The sequence below is a fragment of the Lithobates pipiens genome, unplaced genomic scaffold (genome assembly GCF_037356315.1).
Source record: "Lithobates pipiens isolate NorthernLeopardFrog02 unplaced genomic scaffold, aLitPip1_a1.2 Scaffold_19, whole genome shotgun sequence".
Taxonomy (NCBI): domain Eukaryota; kingdom Metazoa; phylum Chordata; class Amphibia; order Anura; family Ranidae; genus Lithobates; species Lithobates pipiens.
The window spans coordinates 228,125,547-228,148,143 of record NW_027507764.1 but is presented as its reverse complement, the minus strand read 5'-3'; positions in this window follow the sequence as shown (position 1 = coordinate 228,148,143).

Sequence of the window (22,597 nt, the reverse complement as noted above, 5' to 3'; positions counted from 1 at the left end):
TTCTGCCCCTGTTTAACAGGGGCGTTTAATTACAATTTTTGATGCAATGCTTTGCAGCAAGGCTAATTCCTGCACTAAAACTAGAGTATATGGGAGAGGTTGCAGTGTCGTGGCACCAACACCAGTGCCTAAGACCCAATTTTTCTGCCCCTGTTTAACAGGGGCGTACAATTAAAATTTTTGATGCAATGCTTTGCAGCAGGGCTAATTCCTGCACTAAAACTAGAGTATATGGGAGAGGTTGCAGTGTCGTGGCACCAGCACCAGTGCCTAAGGCCCAATTTTTCTGCCCCTGTTTAACAGGGACATGTAATTACATTTGTTGATATAATATTTCACAGGAGGGCCCGTTCCTGTGCCCACCCAGAGTAACTGTGAGGACTTATAGTGTTGTGGCACCAGCACCACAACCACCAAAGGTCAATTTTTCTACCACTGTTCAACAATGGCATGTAATTACAATTCTTGATATGATCGTTCATAGCAGGGCTCTCCAGCGCCCACCAAGAGTCACTTTGAGGGCTTACAATGTTGTGGCAGAACCAACACCTTGTTCCGCCATTTCTGCAGAGCATATAGGGCAGGCCCCTACTTTCAAACATCCAACTTACAAACATCTCCTACTTGCAAACGGAAGGAGACAACAGCAAGTGAGATGAAAAAAGATGGACGACAAAACAAATTATACTGGGGTGATAACCCATCCCTATGTTTTCCAAAAAGCTTAAAAATAGTTTTTTTGACTGGAGCTACACTTTAAAAATGTACCAGTTGAAAATTACAAACAGATTCAACTTAACACAACAAACCTACACAGTCCCTGTCTTGTTTTGCCTGTATACTGCTGTTCTGAGTATATAGGGCCTGGGGGCCACACGCATTTCCTTTTTTTTAATATGGGTACGGGGTTCCCCTTAATATGCATACAAGACCCAAAGGGGCTGGTAATGGGCAGGGAGGGCTACCCATGCCATTTTTCTCAATGATTTTCAAACATATTGCAGGAACCAGATATAACAATAAAACCGCAAGCAGTTTTAAATGATGTTATTTCTGTTAAATGTCATTTTGTGCAGGGACTGTTCTAAACACGGAAACCCCATGGAACTTTACAGGCATACTACAGACACCCCCCAGGCACGATATTTAAAGGAATATTTCACTTTTTTTTTTCACTTTAATCGTCATTAAAATCAGTGCTCCCGCCAAAATGGCCATTTTTAAAAACATTTTAGGCATTGACCCATGTCCCCTGGGGCAGGAGCCAGGTCCCCAAACCCTTTTTAGGACAGCATCTTGCATATTAGCCGTTAAAATTAGCACTTTTAATTTCAAACGTTCGAGTCCCATAGACTTCAATGGGGTTCTAAAGTTTGTACGAATCAGGGGTCCGTTCCAAAGTTCTGGTGCGAACCGAACCGGGGGGTGTTCGGCTCATCCCTACCCCTAAGTATCCAAGCACTTAAGCCTGGCTGCACACTTACCCAAACCATACCAGGTCGGGGGGGGGGGGGGGGGGGGGCTTGCCACATTAAAGCACTTTATCCCCATGTTGATGAGCACAACGGTTTACTCCACAAACCCTGGTCTGGTAATTCTGGGGGCCTGCTGGTGGGGGGGGGGGTTACCGAAGTCTAGAAGCCACCTTTAAACAACAAGGGGGTCCCAAGATACCATCCCTCTATTTGAAAAAATAAATGATGCAAAATACCACTCATTTACAAAAAAGGCAACCCATAAATAAAGACACCCAAGTGTTTGATGAGTCCTTTACTAAAAAATTTAAATCCCAGGAATGTCCCTCAATGTAAATCCATTGCCAATTACTGCTCCCTGAATGACAGCTCACTGGGATGAGAAGAGAATAGGCAAGGATAGTAGTGACATCAGGGTCCACTGATGGATGTCAATTGTGGCACCTACTCGTCCTTCTCCCTCCCCGACCCCTTTCCCTTACTCCCCTCTCTCCCACTTCTTATTTACTCCCCCTTAATTGGTTGCCTACTTGATGGCTGAAGTATCTACCCTCTAGGATACCTCACTTATGATCCCTCGACCATGACCAGACATGCCATCCACCTTCTTTCCTTGGTCGAGTGTTTAACACTGAGGGGGATGGGAAAAATGAGAAGTGATCTTCCGCCTCACCTTTACCACAATTTATGTACATGGTTTGCTCCCGGTTAATTTATTATTTTAATACTGTGGTTTAGGCAAGATGTATCCTGTATTTTGCCCTTTTATACCCTTATACCCTGCTCGTTAAAAGCTTTATTATGACATGTGTTGTGATTTGTTTACATACATACAAAAGAAATATCACTTTTAATGTTCACCAAAGAGAAGGCCACACAGACAAAAGTTTGGGCGTACATCTGATCACCGAAACAGCCAATGTTTGGTTTAAAACTAGGTTCAGACTGAACCATCTGCTTATCCCTAATAGTTCTGTATAGCTCTGTATGTAGGACTATATAAAACTGTACAGTAGCTATCTCCCCCTGAAAATGCTCTGTCAGCTGTCCCTGTCTATGCAAACTCCAATACACACTGAAAAAAGGTTGATGGAAAACCTGCCCCTTTTAGGAAGGAAGCTGGCAAACCCCTTTTACTGGCCATTCTATGCCACCTGACCACAGTTCAAAGACTAGGAAATACATGAATGGTAAATAGCTGCTATGGCAGTGAACAACCCCATCACTGTTTTCTGGAACTGAACAGCTAGGATTCAGGTCAAACACATGCTCAAAGCTCATCTTAATTTATATGTGCCTTAAGGCGCTATACAGAATGAAGTGTGCATGTACTGCAAGACATATATACAGCAGGTTAAGTCATTGTAGTGATTAGCATAAAACATGGGTTTTAATGAGCATTAGTGCAAATGCATATGTGTAACACCAGCCCAAAACGTCCACTCTGTCACACAGCCAATCAGGAAAGGAGCTGGAGGAGAAAACTTCTCAAACGTAGCATTCTGGAAGTGCACAAGATTATCTAACATAAAGATATAATGCCTTTATTTTAACATCTAGTAGATCCTAGTAAACACAATAGCACATTTACAAAAAAACAAACCTATTGTGTGGTCCTTTGTATATGTCAGGGGCCAAACTGGAGTCCCATTACTATTACTAAGTTGCTCACCACTTTTCTATCTAAACTGTCCGATAAATTGATAGCCAGTCAGCTTTAGACAAAAAATAAATCAATAGGGTGGATTTACTAAATGAATATGGGCTGTTTACTTAGCAAGGTGGGTGTTCAATTTGCATAGTGAATGTTAGCAATTAAGGTGAAACTGTGTACACACTAAATGTGGGCTCATAATCGATTATTAAAAGTGAGCATTACTGAGCATTACTCACCTTCACCTTATTCACTTTGCAAAGTAAAATTAACTTTGCTACTTCAACAGCATCTACTGCATGAAGCAGACCTTCCACTATAAATGTAAGATCTGCTTTTTAAATATGCCCCCATTTCCCCTTCCATTAACTTTGTAAAAAATAAATAAAAAAATTTAATAATATACCAGCCTTTCTCAGCTTCCACCAACAGTGTATTGGTGAGAATGTAGGGTTGAAGAGTAGTGCTATATGACTTTCATTATATAATATTCACATCTCTCTGGAGAGTAGAGCCTAGCGATATTGGAATCTTGTGAATTTGCTAATTACTTAAAAAGTAAAATATTTTGCAAAATAAATTCTATGAAGCACAACTATCTCATAAACAGCAATGTTTTTACTATATATTTTCATCTAGGGCACATAAAACATTACTGTTTCAACACATATCTGTAAAATATATATATTTTTTTACCATCAATACAAACATTCAGTTTCAATGCATTTTTTTTATTTTATTTTTTACTTTTTCAGCTATGTCAATTAATGAGTACACATTCCAGTAAATAAATATAGCACTTTAATGGCATAAATTAGGTATTTACCAAAAATGTGTAGAGTTCTTTGTGTCAATTTATAAAAAAGTTTTTTTGTTTTTTTTGTTTTTTTTTAACATTGTTCACTTGCGCTTCAAATAAACTAAATATGATAAAGAAAGGAGGTGAGTCTGCCGGGAATAAAAGAAAAACGAAAGGGGTATGATAAAGAAAGGGTGAGTGATTTAGAGGCCAATAGCAGGTGATGGGTAGGACAAAACTCTGTTGCAAACAAACAAAATGACAATGTTACTTTGTGTTTGACAATTCCACAATTAACAATTGTACACCTAGGGAGAAGTATTTACTTGTTTATAACCTCCGAGCAAATATGAATCTATCCTTCAATTCCTACCTCTCAACCCCTTTTAACCCTTTTTGCATTTTTTTTATCTTGTGAAGAGAGATATATTCACCTAATTCCATTATTCGGTTCCCTCACTGCAACTGCTTTTCTTGAATTTAAAATTGGTTTTATTGTTTCATTATATCAAGTTACAGACAGGATAACACAGCTGCAACATAGTCTGGGATGCAGCTCAGAGAAGAATAACAATACATTTTGCTCATAAAACAATAATAAGATTATCACAGGAGGACAGTGCCCAGGCACCAAAAGAGCAGGGAGGTGGCCTTCCCATTAACAAAAAACAGGTATGAACACAGCAATAGGTATAAAAGTCTTCCCAGGTGTTACATCCAAAATTAACTTGTAAGTAGGGGTACCCTGATGGTTTAGCTGTAATAGAAAGGGAAGTAACCTGTGTGGGCTACATCTCAGAATACCTGTGGTAAGTTAGTTGAGGTACAATCTTATTGAATCTATTTGATCTGTGTATACCTCCAGGGTCTCTCCTCAAACAAGCACTGAGTTTATTTTTTGTCTGTTTGCAATCCTGTGCAAAAAATGTCCAATGGGCAAAAAAGTGCATATAGGAAATACTAAACGCAGTAAATGCAAAAAAAAAAGTTCAATACGGATGCAAAGAAAGTTCTTAATATACAATATAAGTGACTTCAGGTGCAGCATGGAGCATCAATCAGCTAGTTGACACCGTTGATACCCATCACCTCATTAAGATAAAAGACTTACCAGAAATCCTGTGACCCCCCCTCCCCTTACTCAGGGAGGTCAAACAGCGCTTAAATGAAATCAGGGATCCACCAGTGGAGTGCTGTGACTCCCCTCACCCCCGATCAGCCATTGACAGCCGGCCAGCAGAAGGTGATGATCTTGCGACTCCAGTCCTGATCAGGTGAGGAAAAAAGGAGAATCTTTACATTAGTGTGAATGTAGGGATAGTTCATTCAGTGTGAGTGTACTCCGACCATTCATCTTTACATTAGTATAAATGTAGGGATAGTTCAGTCAGTGCGAGTGTAGTGCAACCATTCATCTTTAGATTAGTGTGAATGTAGGGATAGTTCAGTCAGTGTGAGTGTACTGACCGTTTAACACCGTATATTTTATTGCGTTACTGCAAGTTTAACGCTATATATTTCAGAGCGTTACATGCTGTTTAGCGCAGTACATTTCTGGGCATTACTGCGCGCTTAACGCAGTATATTTAATTTGCGTTACTACAAGTTTAACGTCATATAGTTCTGTGCGCTACTGCAAGTTTAACGTTGTATATTTCATTGCGTTACTGCAAGTTTAACGCCATATAGTTCTGTGCGTTAATGTAAGTTTAAAGTTGTTATATTTCATTGAGTTATTACAAATTTAATGCCATATAATTAATTGAGTTACTGCAAGTTTAACACTGTATATTTCATTGCATTACTGCAAGTTTAATGCCATATAAATCTGTGTGTTACTAGAAGTTTAACGCAGTATAGTTCTGTGCGTTACTGCAAATTTAAAGCCATATATTTCATTGTGTTACTGCAAGTTTAACACTGTATATTTCATTGCATTACTGCAAGTTTAACGTCATATAGTGATGTGCGTTACTGTAAGTTTAACGCTGTATAGTTCTGTGTGTTACTGCAAGTTTAATGGCATATATTTCATTGCATTACTGCAAGTTTAACGTCATATATTTGATTGCATTATAGCAAGTTTATGGTCATATAGTTCTGTGCGTTACTGCATGTTTGACACAGTATTTTGCAGTATATTATAGAGTATCCATGGAGTGTGTCTGTGTAATGAATACTCAAATTAAAGTGCACCAAACACCACTTTCCATTGATTAAAATGCATCCATGTACACATTTACACATCTTTATTACATTTTGTTAATAAGCACCCCACACTCCCCCCATCATGTCTAGGAGAACAGAAAGGAGAGGCAGACGTTGCCATGGCACTGTAAAGGGGCCAGCAGTGCCTGTGCCCACAGGCAAAGATGGACATGTTCAGTCCTGGGGCAGGGCATCATTTTCTCTGTTTAGTGATGTTGCCTGTGCTATCCAGCCGCAGCATGCCAAGGAGGTAATGGACTTGCTTGCTAAACTGTCCTCATCCTCCTCATCCTCTGTCACCCAAGCAGAGACTAGTGTGCCATCCCCAGTAGCTGCCAAAGTGGTAAAACCTGCCTCCTTGTCCACGGCTATTCCTGCCATAGCTCCAGAATCAGGCATGGAGGATTCAGCAGAGTTATTTGAACACATCATTGGTTTTGAGGTTGAGGAAGGCAGGAACTTGAGCCTACAGAGAGGGGAGAACGCTGGTACACAAGTTGGCATTCAGGGTGAGGCACAAACCCAATGAAGCAGTCATCATGGAAGAGTAGAGAGCAGCCACCCTATTCCATCACATTGTGGAGCTGTTATCTCCCATCCCACTTCCCACAGCTCAGCTGTCTGGGCATTTTTTTGTACATGTGCAGGCGATTGCACTGTTGTTATTTGCAAACTTCATCTTGAGCACATCAAGCATGGCAAAAACACCAACCATTTGGGTACCACATGTTTGAGGAGGCATGAGATACCACTCAGCCCATTGGCAAGAGCATCTAAAAGCCACACAAAAGGGGCACAAATCTGTCCCTCCACCTTACTTACCTCAGTCTGCCTCCACTATACCTCATGACCTCTCAGCAGCCTTCACTGACAGGGATGATGGTATAGCGCAGGGTGTCCCAGGTCCTTGCAGCACATCTGCTAGCAGCACATCACCAGCTATAGACTATAGCCGGCAAATTTATCTGCCCCATCTGCTGCAGTGGGAAAAAAAATACAGTCCCTGCCACCCACATACCTAGCATCTAAATACAAGCTTCTCAAAGCTGCAGGCTCTACAACTTCTGCTTTTCCACCTGATGGATTCTGCCCCCTTCCTTTAATTTCCAGAATGTGCTGTACCACAATAGCAGGCTTACAGTTGCTATTTCTTTTCATGTAAGGTCATTCCAGCTCTCTACCATCACATGGAGGGCAATGTTGTGGCATCGTTGGGCAAGGCAGTCAGCTGCAAAGTCAATGATACTGCTGACACGTGGTCCAGCAAGCATGGGCAGGGACAATATATTTAGTTCACAGCACACTGGGTAACTCTGCTTGCAACTTGAAAGGATAGAGGACAGGGCTCAGTGCTGCAGCTTGTTGTGCCCCCATGTCTCCATGCAGATGGTGATGATACGAGATTCGTGATCTCTACCCCCTCCTTCTCCTCCATGCCCTCCTCTGCTAAAATGTTCTATGAACCTCAAGTACCCCCTAAGCGTTCAAAGGGCTATTCAATGAGTCAGGTTAAAAGTTGCCATGCAGTGCTTCAGCTGGTGTATCTAGGGGACAGGAACCACACCGGAGCAGAGATTCTTGCAACTCTGCAGGGACAGACCCAGAAGTGGTTCACGCCATGCCAACTGGAGGCAGAAATGTTGGTGTGTGATAATGGCACACACCTCCTGTCCGCCCTTAGACAGGGAAAGTTGACACATGTGCCATGCCTGGCACATGTCTTCAATTTGGTGGTGCAGCATTTCCTAAATAGGAAATGCTAGATTGGAAGATTTACTAAAGTAGGCCAGAAGAATCTGTAGCCATTTTAGGCGGTCATGCACAGACTGTGCTCGGTTGGCTGAAATTCAGCGGGAATTCCACCTGCCTATAAACTGCAATATTTGTGACATGCCCACCAGGTGGAACTCGACTTTGGCAATGTTGTAGCAGTTCGTCATGCAGCAGAGGGACGTCAACGAATACCTGTGTGAGTATGGCACAACAACAGGCTCAGGCAGGCTCAGCTTTTTTTCCCCACACCAATGGCTGCTCATAAAGGATGCATGCACTGTACTGTCTCCATGTGAGGAGGCCACAAAGATGGTGAGCCATGACAATGCATGCATCAGTGACACAATCCCTGTTGTGTTCCTGCTGGAGCAGATTCTGCATAGCATTATGGACAGGGCACTCGAGGCAGAGCAGAGGAACAAAGAGGTGGACTTCCTTTCCTCTCAAGGCCCCCTTTATGCAGACACCATTATTCCTATGTCACAGAATACACATAAAGAGAGAGAGGAGGAGGAGGATTCTGCCCATTTTGAAGGCATTGAAACAGCGGAAGGGGGGCATGGTCTCAGCATGGACTTGTAAGGACCTGTTCCTGCGGAGCTCTCAGTCCAAGGCTCTCCAGCAGCCTCACATTGCAGCTTAACCCCGCATTTTTCCTCTCCTACACCTCCTCTCCCTGGCGTTAGCAAGGACCAGAAACCACAGCAAGGCTTGGAGCGTGTCATGGACCGCTTCCTGATCCCCATGCAGTCTGCCTCCTCTACCCCGGATGCATTCAAGATGGCGGCAGCAGGCTCCACAAGGACAGGGCACTGGCTGGGGGATACAAATGCAGAGAGATGCTCAGCTCAGAGTGTGACATGCTGCCTTTCTATCCACCCAGCAACCTCTCTCCCGGCCTACCCTGCTCTTTGTCCCTGTCTCTGCTTTCAAGCTCAGGGGCTGAGGCTCTCGGCTCTCTGCAGAATGCCTCGGCCATGTCAACAGTGTACATAAGGGACGGGCCTCCCCAGACACAGCGTGACACCCCAATCGGAAGACTGCAGTCACAACCTCCATCACAGTGAGTAACTCCTGTACCATGACACCCCTTCAAGGGTCTCTCCCCAGGCTGCTCTCTGAACAGACTTTATTAATATTCTTGCAAAATCTACCCACCAGAGAGGATTTTGAATCCCTGGCCACACATGTAGAAACAGCCCTTGGGGGGGACTGCATAAGAACAAGTTAGTCCTCCTCAATTATACTGTTGCAAAGTTCTTGTCAGGGCTGGCTTAGCCCTTCCTCCTCTGGGCTGGCCGCTCAGCTGTCGGCTAATTGCCAGCTCTCTTCTCTTTCCACAGTTACCAGCTGTTCCCAATGATGCTCATCTGACCTGCCTATTTAAAGACTTCCAGTTCACTCTTTCCTTTGCCTTCGCATTGGTCACATCACAAGGAACCATCTCCTGCTGTTTGTTTCAAGACTGGCTTGCTGACATCCCTCCTGGCTTCTTATCCTGCTTGCAGTTGTTCTCCTTGGATCCCTGACTTCTGGACTGGCTGATTACCCGATCTGGTTTATGAACTTTGGACTGGCTGACTACCCGGTCTGGCTACTGGACTCTGGGTATGTTTGACTACGCTTTTTTTCTATTTACCTTTTTATTTTTATTAATAAACAAGTGTGATTTGATTGTACTTCTGTCTCAGTCTGTTTCATGGTTTCTGACGCGAAGACCATGAATTCAGAAGATACAGTCAATCCACTTGTTGGTAATATTTTTTCCAGACTGGATGAGCAAGATCACCGCATGGATAAGCTTGCCTTGGCGTTACAAACGCTCCTGAATTGCACGGCTCACCTGGAATCCCCCACGGTGGCTGCTCTGGTACAACCTGAGTCACAGGCTGTCCCTGCTGCTGCGCCAGTCTCTGTGCAGGCACCCGCCTCAAGTATTACCTCTATAAGAGGTATGTCTGGTTCTGCTCCGCTTCCCCAGTGATTTGGGGGCGATCCAGTTCAATGCAGAGGTTTTCTCTATCAGGTTGAGATATACTTCGAAATGCTGCCCCAGGCGTTTCCCACGGACAGAAGCAAAGTAGGTTTCATGATAGCTTTGCTTTCTGGGAGAGCCTTGGCCTGGGCTAACCCTCTATGGGAGACGCAAAAACCTGTTGTCCTGAGTTACCCTCAGTTTGTGGCCTCCTTTAAAAGGGTTTTTGACGTTCCCGCACGCTCCGCTTCTGCTGCCAAGTGCCTCATGTCCATCAGAGTACGAGAACTGTTGCTGACTACGCCATTGAATTCCGTACTCTGGCAGCAGAGGTTGCTTGGAACAATGAGGCCCTCGTGGCTGCTTTTTCTCATGGTCTCTCGGATTCCATCAAGGATGAGATAGCAGCCCGAGATATACCCACTGAGCTGGAGAGCTTGATCTCGTTTAAGGAGATACAAAAAGCTGCGCCAACAAGGAAATAATCTATACTTTGGGAAGGCACGCAGTGACGCCATCACGTTGCAGAAGGGGAGGACGGGCTCCCGACTGCCGGCCGGCTTTTTGTGTTCTATTGTGCATTCTGTACTGAATCGATGCTCATGTAAGTGCGCTACTTTTTGTTTTAATAAAATTTCCAAACAGTGTTACGCTATGTTGGTTTCCTCTTCTTCCCTCGAGCCACTGATAGTAATTTTTGGGATCGTGGAATAAGATATGTATATGCGAATACTGCTTTTCATTACGGTCAGCTGATCCATTAAAAGGAGGATTATTCTGAGGAGACTGAGGATATATTTACAACGCTTTAAATAAGCTTCCATCTGGTAAGCGCACTCACTATAAGGTGATGGGCACTTGTGCGCTTTTCGAGTGTGTGTAACCACCGTGGTGTTTCCATATAGGATCGCAATTGTGGATTATTTATGGACTTTTTCATTAACTCTTTTGATTAAGAAATTATATTAATAGTCATTTTTTCTTTTTTAAGTTTTGAATATATCAACTATTCATAATCTTTACAATGTTATTATTATTTTTTTTTTTGGTTAATTAACGTATAGATTATTTCCTTGTTGGCGCAGCTTTTTGTATCTCCTTATTGTTGTTAGGTGTGTATATCCCACTTATTGCTGCTGCCTTCTTTTTAGATTGTTACAAATTTTTTGTTTTGTTTCACTCTAGCGCAGTTTATTTTTCCTTGATCTCGTTTGCCATCCTCATTGACTCCAGACTCAGAGTAAGACTTTCTCTTAAGGAGCGCTTGCGGAAGCCTCCTGTACATTTGTCTCCGAGCTTTGTAGTCCCACCCATGCCTCCCTCACCTCCCATGCCTCCTGGTACCGAGTTGGTCAGTGAAAATGAACCCATGCACCTGGGCTTCATGCGTCTCTCTGCGAATGAGAGAGCCTTTAGGAGGAGGGAGAGATTGTGCATTTATTGTGGCCAGGCAGGTCACTTTTTGAAGTCTTGTCCTACCCGTCCAGGGAACGCCCGAACCTTGAGGTCCTGTCATGGACAGAACTTAGGTGGCGTTGTTTCGTCCCCAGTTATCCAGAAGGATAAGCCCCTGGTTTTGGTCACCCTTTCTTGGGCTGAGTCGTCCATCGAGATACAGGCGCTAATCGACTCTGGGGCTGCAGGCATGTTCATTGATGCAGCACTCGATTCCACTGCAGATGCGTGACACTCCACTTGCCATTGAGGCCATTGTGACTCATGAGACAGTTCCATTGTCCATGGCAGTAGGGGCTCTTCACCATGAGATAATCCAATTCCAAGTTATTTCCTCACCCCAATTTCCACTGCTTATTGGTTATCCTTGGTTACAGAGGCACAACCCCTCTTTTGATTGGCTTCGTGCTGAGGTTCTCTACTGGTCACCACAATGCAGTGAGACATGCTTCCTGAAGGTATCCAAGGTCCTGTGCACCGCTTCACTCCCCTCCCTGCCGGAGGAGTACCGTGATTTTGGCAATGTCTTTGATAAAGGTCAAGCCGGTAGTTTGCCTCCACACTGGCCTTATGATTGCGCAATTGACCTTCAACCTGGTGCCATACCTCCTCGTGGCCGGGTTTACCCTTTGTCGGTCTTGGAGGATAAGGCCATGGAGGAGTATGTTGCTGACGCACTTTCTTGAGGTTTCATCCGCAAGTCCTCGTCTCCTGGTGCTGGTTTCTTCTTTGTGAAAAAGAAGAGCAGTGAACTGAGACCTTGTATAGATTATAGGGGTCTCAATCGTGTCACGATTAAGAATGCCTACCCGATTCCATTGATTACAGAGTTATTTGACCGCCTCAAGGGAGCAACGGTTTTCACAAAGCTTGACCTGAGAGGGGCATACAATCTTGTGCACATTAAGGAGGGCGATGAGTGGAAAGTTTGTCTCCGGGTTTTGGCGAGCCTTTTGTGCACAGTTGGGAATCCAGCTTGCGTTCTCTTCTGCGTATCACCCGCAGTCTAATGGGGCCGAAGAATGTGCCAATTAGGCCTTGGAGCAATTCCTACATTGCTATATTTCTAACCATCATAACAACTGGTCTGACCTATTACCTTGGACAGAGTTTGCTCACAACAGTGCCTTGAATTCTGCCCTATGGATTGTATCCATTTATGGCGAATTATGGCTTTCAACCTTCCATGTTGCCTGACTCATTTGTTCCACAGAGTATTCCTGCGTTAGAGGAGCATCTCCGTGGTCTTTGTTCCACTTGGGTACAAGTCCAGGGGGCTTTGCGTCATGCTAATGATAGGTACAGACGCCATGCTGACCGCAGACGCCTGCCTGCGCCTTCCTACCAGGTTGGGGACAGGGTCTGGCTGTCATCTTGCAACCTCCGGCTTCGTGTTCCCTCACTGAAGTTTGCACCTCGGTTTATTGGACCTTTCCGTATCCTTCGCAGGATTAACCCAGTAGCTTACACGTTGGACCTTCCTCCTAGTATGCACATCTCAAATGTGTTTCATGTCTCCTTATTGAAACCGTTGGTCTGTAACCGATTTAGCACCTCAGTGCCACGTCCTTACCCTATTCAGGTTGAGAACTATGAGGAGTATAAGGTACAATCCATTGTTGACTCCCGTAGGTTCCGTGGGTGCATACAGTACCTGGTGCATTGGAAGGGGTATGTGAAAAAAAGTCAGGTAGAATTGGCGCTATACCCTTAAATAAAATGTGTGTCAATGTGTGGAACTCTATTAATTAATAAAATTATTCCTAATCCGTGCAATTGGTTAAACAGTTATACATCCATACCAATAATGGTTGTGAAACAATAAACATTTAAAATTAAAAAAATTTAAAAAATTGGTAATATAAACCTAGTGAAAAATACTGAAATAAATAAATAAATGCAATATTATTATCCTATAAACATAAAATGCTGACAAGTCCTTTATAATATATTAAACAGTTCATAATCCAAATGGTGCGCTTTAGTGAAAATGAAAATTTGGTCAAATCCCCTGTGCGCTTTGGTGAAAATGAATTATATTGCGTTCACCAGATCTTTACCCCTACTGGGGGAAAACCACCTTCACAGTGTATAGCCCCTGTGTCGCTCTCTGGCATCTCCCTGGGAATTTGGTTATTCATCCATCCACAGTTTAGATTCTCATTTAAACGTTACATGTAAAAAGGAGGAGAATCCATAGTGTAGTACGTCTTTAAGAAAGGTTTATTGAAAACAGAAAACTACTCACATCTTATCAGAGCAAGATTCACTATAAGAAATCCTTACACCACCAGCTGCTGCGGTGTATTCAAAAGAGGTCACATCTCTATAGCCACGCTATAGCTATAGAGATATAGACCCAATAACAAGGTGCCTCAGTGCAGGAGAAAGGAAAAAAGACAAAAAGCCTCCGATAGTGTAGTATATTAGGGGTCAAACATCCTATTTTATTAAGTACCCAGGTGGACTCTTACATTAAAAAAAATCAATAAAAAACAGAGAACAGAATCAGCGTTGTTCAGCACCTTCTTACGTCACTTCCGGTGTGCGTCTATTCCGGCCAATCCCTAAGCGTTATGTCACCTCTCGTGACTTTATCTGGGGAAACAAATTTACCCCTACCATTTCATTAAAAAGTGTCAAAATGTTAAAAACGACAAGACACAGCTTGGGGACAAGTCCTTTATTAAAAAAAAATTTGAATAAAAATGTTGTAAGATGTCCATTCATCTTGTTCTTCACTCGGCGATGGACCAAAAAAAAATAAAAAATTGCCACGATCCTCCTCTATGGGAGGCACCCGTTGTGTGACGTTTCTTGGCTGATGACAGTTCTTATATAACTGAGGGCAGGGCCACCCAGTGATGTACCCATGTGACCTCGCCCCCTCTGACACCATGTGGACTTTTCCATGGCTTCCCCGTGGCATCAGAGGGGGCGGGTCACCCGTTTATGTAACTGGGTGGCCCCACCCTCAGTTATATAAGAACTGTCATCAGCCAAGAAACGTCACACAACGGGAGCCTCCCATGGAGGCAGATCGGTGGCGGATTTTTTTTTTTTTGGTCCGTCGGCTGAGTGATATAAGAAGATGAATGGACATAGTGGGGCATTTTTATTTTTTAATAAAGGACTTGTGCCCAAGCTGTGTCTTGTCATTCTTAACATTTTATAATCTAGATATATAAACTCGTGCTGATGGTGTGAAAAAAATGGGTGATAAAAAAAATTAACGAAGCCACTATACACAAAGTGCTAGACACCTGGACATAGTAATAAAATATAAATACAGAGCCCCTAATCTCCGGCCTTATCTCCAAAGACCAGATGGGCTTTGTCCTAGGCAGGGAGGCTCAGGACAACACCATTCGTATGCTGAACTTAAACCATTGGCTCACCTCATCCAAAACCCAAGGCTTCCTCCTTTCACTCGATGCTGAGAAGGCGTTCGTCAGGGTGGCCTGGGACTACATGCGGGCAGTCCTAGAGGCAATAGGACTGGAAGATTGTATTCTTGCTTCTATAATGGCACTATACTCCGGCCCCACTGCGGCTGTGAGAGTTAATGTCCACCTGTCGAACGCCTTCCCCATCAGCAATGGTGCTTGCCAAGGCTGCCCACTCCCCCCCCCCCCCCCCCAGGAAGTGGCCCACTGTCAAGAGTCCTTTCTGTTTCACTGGGAACAGACCGAAATCTCCTACCTAGGGATTCGGATCCCACCCCGCCTCTCGGACCTTTACTCACTCAACTTTCATAATGTTTTGCTCCAGGCCCAAAACTACCTTAAGGAGTGGTCGAACTTAAATGTTTCATGGTTTGGCCTTTCAGCCCTGATCAAAATGATTATCCTACCTTGATTGCTGTATCTGATCCAAACCATTCCTATTGCCATACCTGCATGCTTCTTCTCCTCCTACCAGAGGGCTTGTTTTTCCTTCCCCTGGAAGGATTCCACGCCAAGGATTAAATACTCCCGACTCACTTTACCCAAATGCAAAGGAGGCATTGCGCTCCCGGATTTACATAAATTTTATGTTGCCTGCCACCTCACAAGAATTGCGGAATGGAACATCCACCCCCTTGAAAAAGTATGGGTCTCCCTTGAAAATACCTTCTCCCCCACTCCTCTCCACCTTCTTCCTTGGCTGCTCCCAAAACAATGGCCACAAACACTTGCCACGCATCCATTCATCTACACTTCATTAATGCTATTCAGGAAAGCCCCAGCCAGCAGAACTCTTGCACCGACTCCGGACCCATTAACCCCATTGAGAAGCAATCACGATTTTTCTTCAGGAGACTCACCTAATTTCCTCAGACGGGAATGGCCTTTTGACAATGTACTTACCTCCCACTTTTATCCAGAGGGTAAACTCGCCTCCATAGAGTCTTAGAAATATCTCAAAAACTTCAACCTTTTCGTTCTGGATGTACAGACAAGTATGTCACTTTTTATCCACCCATGCTACCCAAGACAGATGGACAGAACAACTTACCCCATTTGAGACTTTATGTCACCGTAAGACGCCCCCAAAGACATCTCATCTCCCTCCTGTACACTCGTTGAACGTTGCCATCTAGGAGAACGGATACAAGGTGCTCACTAGATGGTACAGAACCCCCTCTCGCCTTCACAAATTCTCGTCCACCATACCCAACACCTGCTAGAGATGTAATTCCGAGGTAGGAACCATGATACACATATGGTGGGACTGCCAAGATATCCAACCCTTCTGGAGGAAGGTTCACAGATTTATCTCAGCAATCACCACCTTCACCATAGACTATACACCAGCACAGTTTCTTCTACATCACACGTCTCTATCTAAAAAGACCTACTTCAAATCCTTGGCTATGCACATGGTCAATGCTGCGAGGCTATGTATCCCCAAGCACTGGCACACTAATCACACCCCGACGCTCAAGGAATGGTTCGCTCAAAAATTGGTGACATGGAGGAGTTGATCCACATTGCACAGGAGAGAATAGAGAAATTTTCGCTTACCTGGTCTTGCTGGTCTCATTTCAAAACTACCCCTGATTACAAGCAACACGTCCCTCCAGATTAGGAGGAGATCCCCTTATGAGGAAGTACGATCCCACCCCACTCTATGGGGTTCGGGCGAGGTGTCATCCCCCTTCTTCCTTCCTCTCCCCCCCTCACTCACCCCCTCCCTCTTTCCCACCTGCCCCTCCCCCATTCCTGTTCCCCCTTTCTTTTCTTTTTTTTTTCTTTTTTTTTCCTCTCTCTTCACCCCTCCATTATCTCCCCCCTCTTCTTTTTTTTTTTCTTCCTCTCTCGTTACCTTTCCTCTCGCCTTCGTCTTCTTCTTCTTCTTCTTAATCCTCCTTCGCGGTGAAGCAGGCGCGCGATTGTAGTCGCCTGCGGCACTCTATCTAACAACAAAGTTCATATGCAGTTGAAACTATAATTAAGACAATAAAGATATCAGGTTGGGTCTACCCCTTTTTATCTGAATGGGTACGCTCAGGAGATTCCTCCTGGCCTATCATTTATTGTTTCTTTTGCTGAATGTGAATGTGCTTCACAAAAAATGCAGAGAATGCTTCACACCTGGTGTGCAGAAAGTGCAGAGAAAATGTTGCAGAAAATTTTTCCAGTGTACCCAGCTTTACAGTCTGGGAGTCAGAATAGGCTTATAGCAATATCCAGAGGATGTTGCAGGGTGGCAGGTTCACTGATGATATGATAAACGATCCTTTAACGTTAATACTCAGCAATACAAAAGTAGGTACCCAAAAAGGAAGAAAAAAGGGGGGACCAATAGTGAAGTATATTCAGACTGAAAATTTATTGCGCATAAAAGGTTATACTTAGAAAAGTAAGTTAAAATCAGGCATTGAAATTATCACAGGATGCAGCAAACACCATTCATTAGTGTTCCCATGAGACAGGAGTTCTTAACATTTTGACACGTTTTTTGTGAAATAGTAGGGGTATATTTGTACCCCGTTACCATTTTGCACTGGGGGTGGAATCTGGGGGTCCCCTTGTTAAAGGGGCTTCCAGATTCTGATAAACCCCCCGCCTGCAGACCTCCACAGCCACCGGGTAAGGGTTTTGGGGATGAGGGCTTTGTCCCCATCAACATGGGGACAAAGTGCTTTGGGGGGCTACCCCAAAGCACCCTCCCCATGTTGAGGGCATGTGGCCTGGTACGGTTCAGGAGGGGGGTGCTCTCTCATCCCCCCTCTTTTCCTGCGGCCTGCCAGTTTGCTTGCTCGGATAAGGGTCTGGTATGGATTTTGAGTGGGACCCCTATGCCATTTATTTTTAAATTTGGCGCAGGGTTCCCCTTAATTTCCATATCAGACCCAAAGGGCCTGGTATGGATTCTAGGGGGACCCCCATGCTTCTTTTTCAATGAGTTTTATCTATATTGTCGAGATTTGACAATTGATTACAGCCGCAATCAGTTTTAAATTACAATTTTTCCTTTAGCCCCCATTCCCACCTATGCGAATTAGATGCGGCTTACAATGCATCCAATTTGCAAGACATTTTAAACTAAGTTAATCTGAATGAGGCAAGTTCACATATGTGCGTTGCATTCGCACTGCGCATTGCACAAAAACGTGTGCGTTTTCTGCTCATTGTGGTGTGAATTACAAGGCCATTATCTTCTATGGGCACGCATTTGATTCGCAGCTGTGTTGCGGTGTGAACAGAAATGATCTCCCCGGGGCGTGACCAGCGCATGAGCTGAATGGAAGCTCTGTGAGAGAGCTCTGTGACACGAACGGGCATATTAGCGACAATTCACAGCGAATATTGGTAAAAAAGATACGAACAGACAACGGAAGAGTTCCTGAATCCGAAGGTGATGTCAAAAAAGCGGAAAGACGAACGGAAAATGAAAAAACTAACGACATTCTCCTCTCAGTCAGCGGGTGGGAGAAAAAAAGATGGCACAGATCCTCTCACAGCTGCTGTACCAGCAACAGCCTCCTCAGGGAGAGTGCAATACACTGACAGGCCTGATGCTGCTCTAGAAGAATCACCTCAGAAAACACATCTGGAATCTCCTCATGAGGAAGATTACCTCAGCCCTACATGTCGCAGCCCGGCTAAAACTCGTACCAAACTGGATTTCACAGGCCAGGAGGTAAGCTATAAAATACCTCATATTAGTCAAGATAACACAGTCATAACTCCTATAGCTTCACCTATAGCCGCATTCCCCACTAATAACCAGCCTATTCTGGACACCCAATTAAAAGAAATGCTATTAACTTTACATACTTCGCTTCATACGGATATTTTACAACTCACAAATCAATTCTCTAAAGCAGTGAACTCCTTAGGTGAAAGAGTACACACTATTGAGAACTCTATGGGAGACATGACCAATACTATTAATGATTTAATAGATGCTCATGAAGAAAATAAAGCTGAAAAAGAGTGGCTTAAATTTAAAATCGCAGATTTAGAAGACCGCTCAAGGAAGAACAATCTCAAAATCAGGGGTATCCCTGAAAATATACAGCAGTCTGATCTTAAAAAATATGCCACTGACTTATTCTCCAACTTGCTGCCAGCTATACCAGCCTTAGAGCTCACAATTGATCGTATCCATCGGATTCCGAAACCGTCATTTCTCCCTCCACAGATACCACGTGATGTACTACTTAGAGTACACTTCTACCATGTTAAAGAACAAATCCTATATAAAGTGCGACATCTAGGACAACTTCCACAACCATATAATACAATCCAGATTTATGCTGACTTGTCTAAACATACTCTAGATATGAGAAGACAACTTTCCACGATTACAAAAGCTCTGCGTAATCATAAAATTGAATACCGTTGGAAACAACCATCTAAACTACTGATACAGAAGAACGACACCTACCATACAATCACTTCTGTGGAACAAGGCATTAAGTTACTTCACGCATGGGGTATTATCCCCGAACCAACTCCACCTATCGGAGCTAAGAAGAATCTGGAGAAACTTACGCCACAATGGCATTAGCTTTCATTGACTAGATCCGGTCAAAATACAATCCTATCTATAGGAAACCGATCTATCAGCTTGCCCGCCGTGCCGTGCGATACTAAATCTTTGGAACAGCTGACCTTTGAACTAATTCCCCATTCTAATGTTGCAGTATACATTGAAATGTTTACCACTGCAAGTTAAGTTTAATGTTTGGTTATATTTTTGTTTGTGCTTTTACTTTTATTTTTTTCTTCACAGTATCCCTATACACAACTCATAGCATTCAAAGGGACAGGTATGTTGTGAACCTACAAAATTTGAATCAAAACTTTTCAGTCACTAAATTTTTGGACATTCATAGTCATTTCAGACTACAGATTGTTCACATGGAAGTAGAATTTAAAGCTATTATCAGGCTAGTATGTACTTACTTTTTCCATCTTATTAATATCCTTTTATGAGTATAAAGTTAATATCTTTAAATACTAATGGTCTTAACCATCTAGCAAAAAGAGCGTCGATGTGGCAAATGGCTAACACCCAGCGATGTCAAATATTGTGTATACAAGAAACCCATTTCAAAACAGGTGCTACTCCCACTTGCACCCATAAGAACTTTCCTCACATATTTACAGCATCAGGCCAACAGAAAAAAAGAGGAGTACTTATTGCCATACATCATTCAGTTAATTTTCAATTGCATGAATCTATTGTAGATACCAATGGACGATACCTCATATTAATATGTACCATTGATAATACACTTACTACATTGGTAAATGTGTATGCGCCTAATAAAAGGCAATCCCATTTTCTGAATGGCCTGATGAGAAAAATAGGTAAATGCCGAAAAGGTGCCTTAATAATTTGTGGAGACTTCAACACAATACATGAACAAGAACTAGACACTTCTAATCCCAAAACCAGAACCAACTGTGCACTTAAATTTTTTTTGAATAAAAGCGATCTCTATGATGTATGGAGATGCCATCATCCTGGAGATCGTGAATACACATATCATTCCCTGGTACATAATACCTATACTCGTATCGATTATATTTTTACAGATAAGTGGTTATTGCAGCGGGTGAGGGAGTCTGACATTGCACCCATCACTTGGACTGATCATGCCCCAATTAGTATGACTATTCTACCTAAACACTCTCAAACGACCCATTTTCTATGGAGAACAAATGCATATCTTATCAAAATGCCTACCTATGCTACAGCTATACAAAACCAGATAACTGAATTCTTTAAATATAATGTGGGATCGGTGTCAGACTCCGCCACCCTATGGGGTGCTCATAAAGCATTTAGTAGGGGAATCCTAATGCAACTGAATGCTCAATTCAGGAAAAATAAAACGAAACTCATTGAGAAACTTACTGCTGACATTAAAACATTAGATTCCCAAAACCAATCTCACCCATCACAACAACTGAAAACTAAACTACAAATATTACGACAGGAACTCAGAACGACTTTATTGGATACATTTGAAAAACATACTAGAAAACTTAAAGCTAAATATTACCATACTAGCAACAAAGCAGGAAAAAACATGGCACTTCGGATCAAAGGCAGATATTCCAAATCAAAGATTCCATATCTATACCACCCTATTACTAGAGAAAAATTGCAAGACCCCCAAGACATAGCGAATGCATTTAGCTGTTATTATAGCTCCCTTTACAATCTTAAAGATGATTCTCAAACTCCCACACCTACCCCAAAGATAATACGTGATTTCTTAGATACTATTAGTCTCCTATCATTAACTACTGATCAAATCTCTGATCTTAACGTCCCATTTTCAGTGGAAGAAATTGCTAGAACTATAGACTCCCTGCCCAACAATAAATCTCCGGGCCCAGATGGAATGATAGGAGAATACTATAAATTACTTCGAGATATACTGGCTCCCCACTTATGCTCACTTTTTAACGAAGCGGCATCCAAATCAGAATTTCCGGCTGAGATGCTTCAGGCCTTGATCATAACACTGCCGAAACCAGGCAAAGATCCCAATGCTCCCCAAAATTTCAGACCGATTTCATTATTGAACATTGACATCAAAATATACGCCAAAGCAATAGCGAATCGACTGATGAACTACATACCAGACCTCATTCACAAAGATCAATCTGGCTTTACTAAAGGTCGACAATCTTCAGATGCAACAAGACGTCTGATTGATATTATACACTTCACTGAGAGACATCAAACGCCTTCTCTGCTCCTTTCTTTGGATGCAGAGAAGGCGTTTGATAGGGTCCATTGGGGCTATTTACAGTCAGTGCTTTTAAAATTCGGCTTTCATGGAAATATTTTATCGGCAATTTTTGCACTGTATAAGGGCCCCTCAGCGAGAGTATACACAAATGATATGATGTCTAGGCCCTTTGGCATCTCGAATGGAACACGACAAGGTTGCCCCTTATCTCCTTTAATATTTAATTTAGCCATCGAACCTCTAGCAGAACGTATACGATCTGACACAAAACTATCTGGTATAAAAATTGGGCAAATAGATAATAAAATAAGTCTGTTCGCAGATGACATAGTGCTTATAGTGTCTGATCCTATTTCATCTCTCCCGAATCTCCAAAATATACTAACGACATTTGGAGCAGCATCATATTATAAAATCAATGAAACTAAGTCCAATATTTTAGACCTAGGATTAGATAACACAACCAGGCAGTTATTGTCTAATAAATACCCCTACCACTGGAAAGACGAGGGGATTTCTTACTTAGGAATCACTCTCACTAACAAAACAAAACAGTTATTTAAAACAAACTTTTTACCATTTAAGAAACATTTTGAAACAGATCTGACAACACTTAGTAAATTCGAATTTACATGGGCTGGTCGCCTGGCAGCTTTCAAAATGATGACCTTACCAAAATTATTATATCAACTCAGGTCCCTTCCAATATGTATCCCTAAATACTACTTTAAATCCTTACAAAGCAGTTTGGGAAAATATCTATGGAATGGCAAAAAATCCCGTTGCGCATACCATATACTAATTAAACATAGAAATATAGGTGGTGCGACCGTACCTGATCTACAGGATTATTATGACGCAACTCTTTTGACCCAATTGCAAGAATGGTTCTTGCCTACTCCAAAAACTTTATGGGGACAAATTGAGAAAGACATCACACGACAGCCTAATATGCAATTCTGGTTACTTAGTAGGAAAATTAAGTCCACAATTACAGCTCAATACCCACCAACGGTGAAAGCGACGCTACACTCTTGGCAGAGAATCATCACAT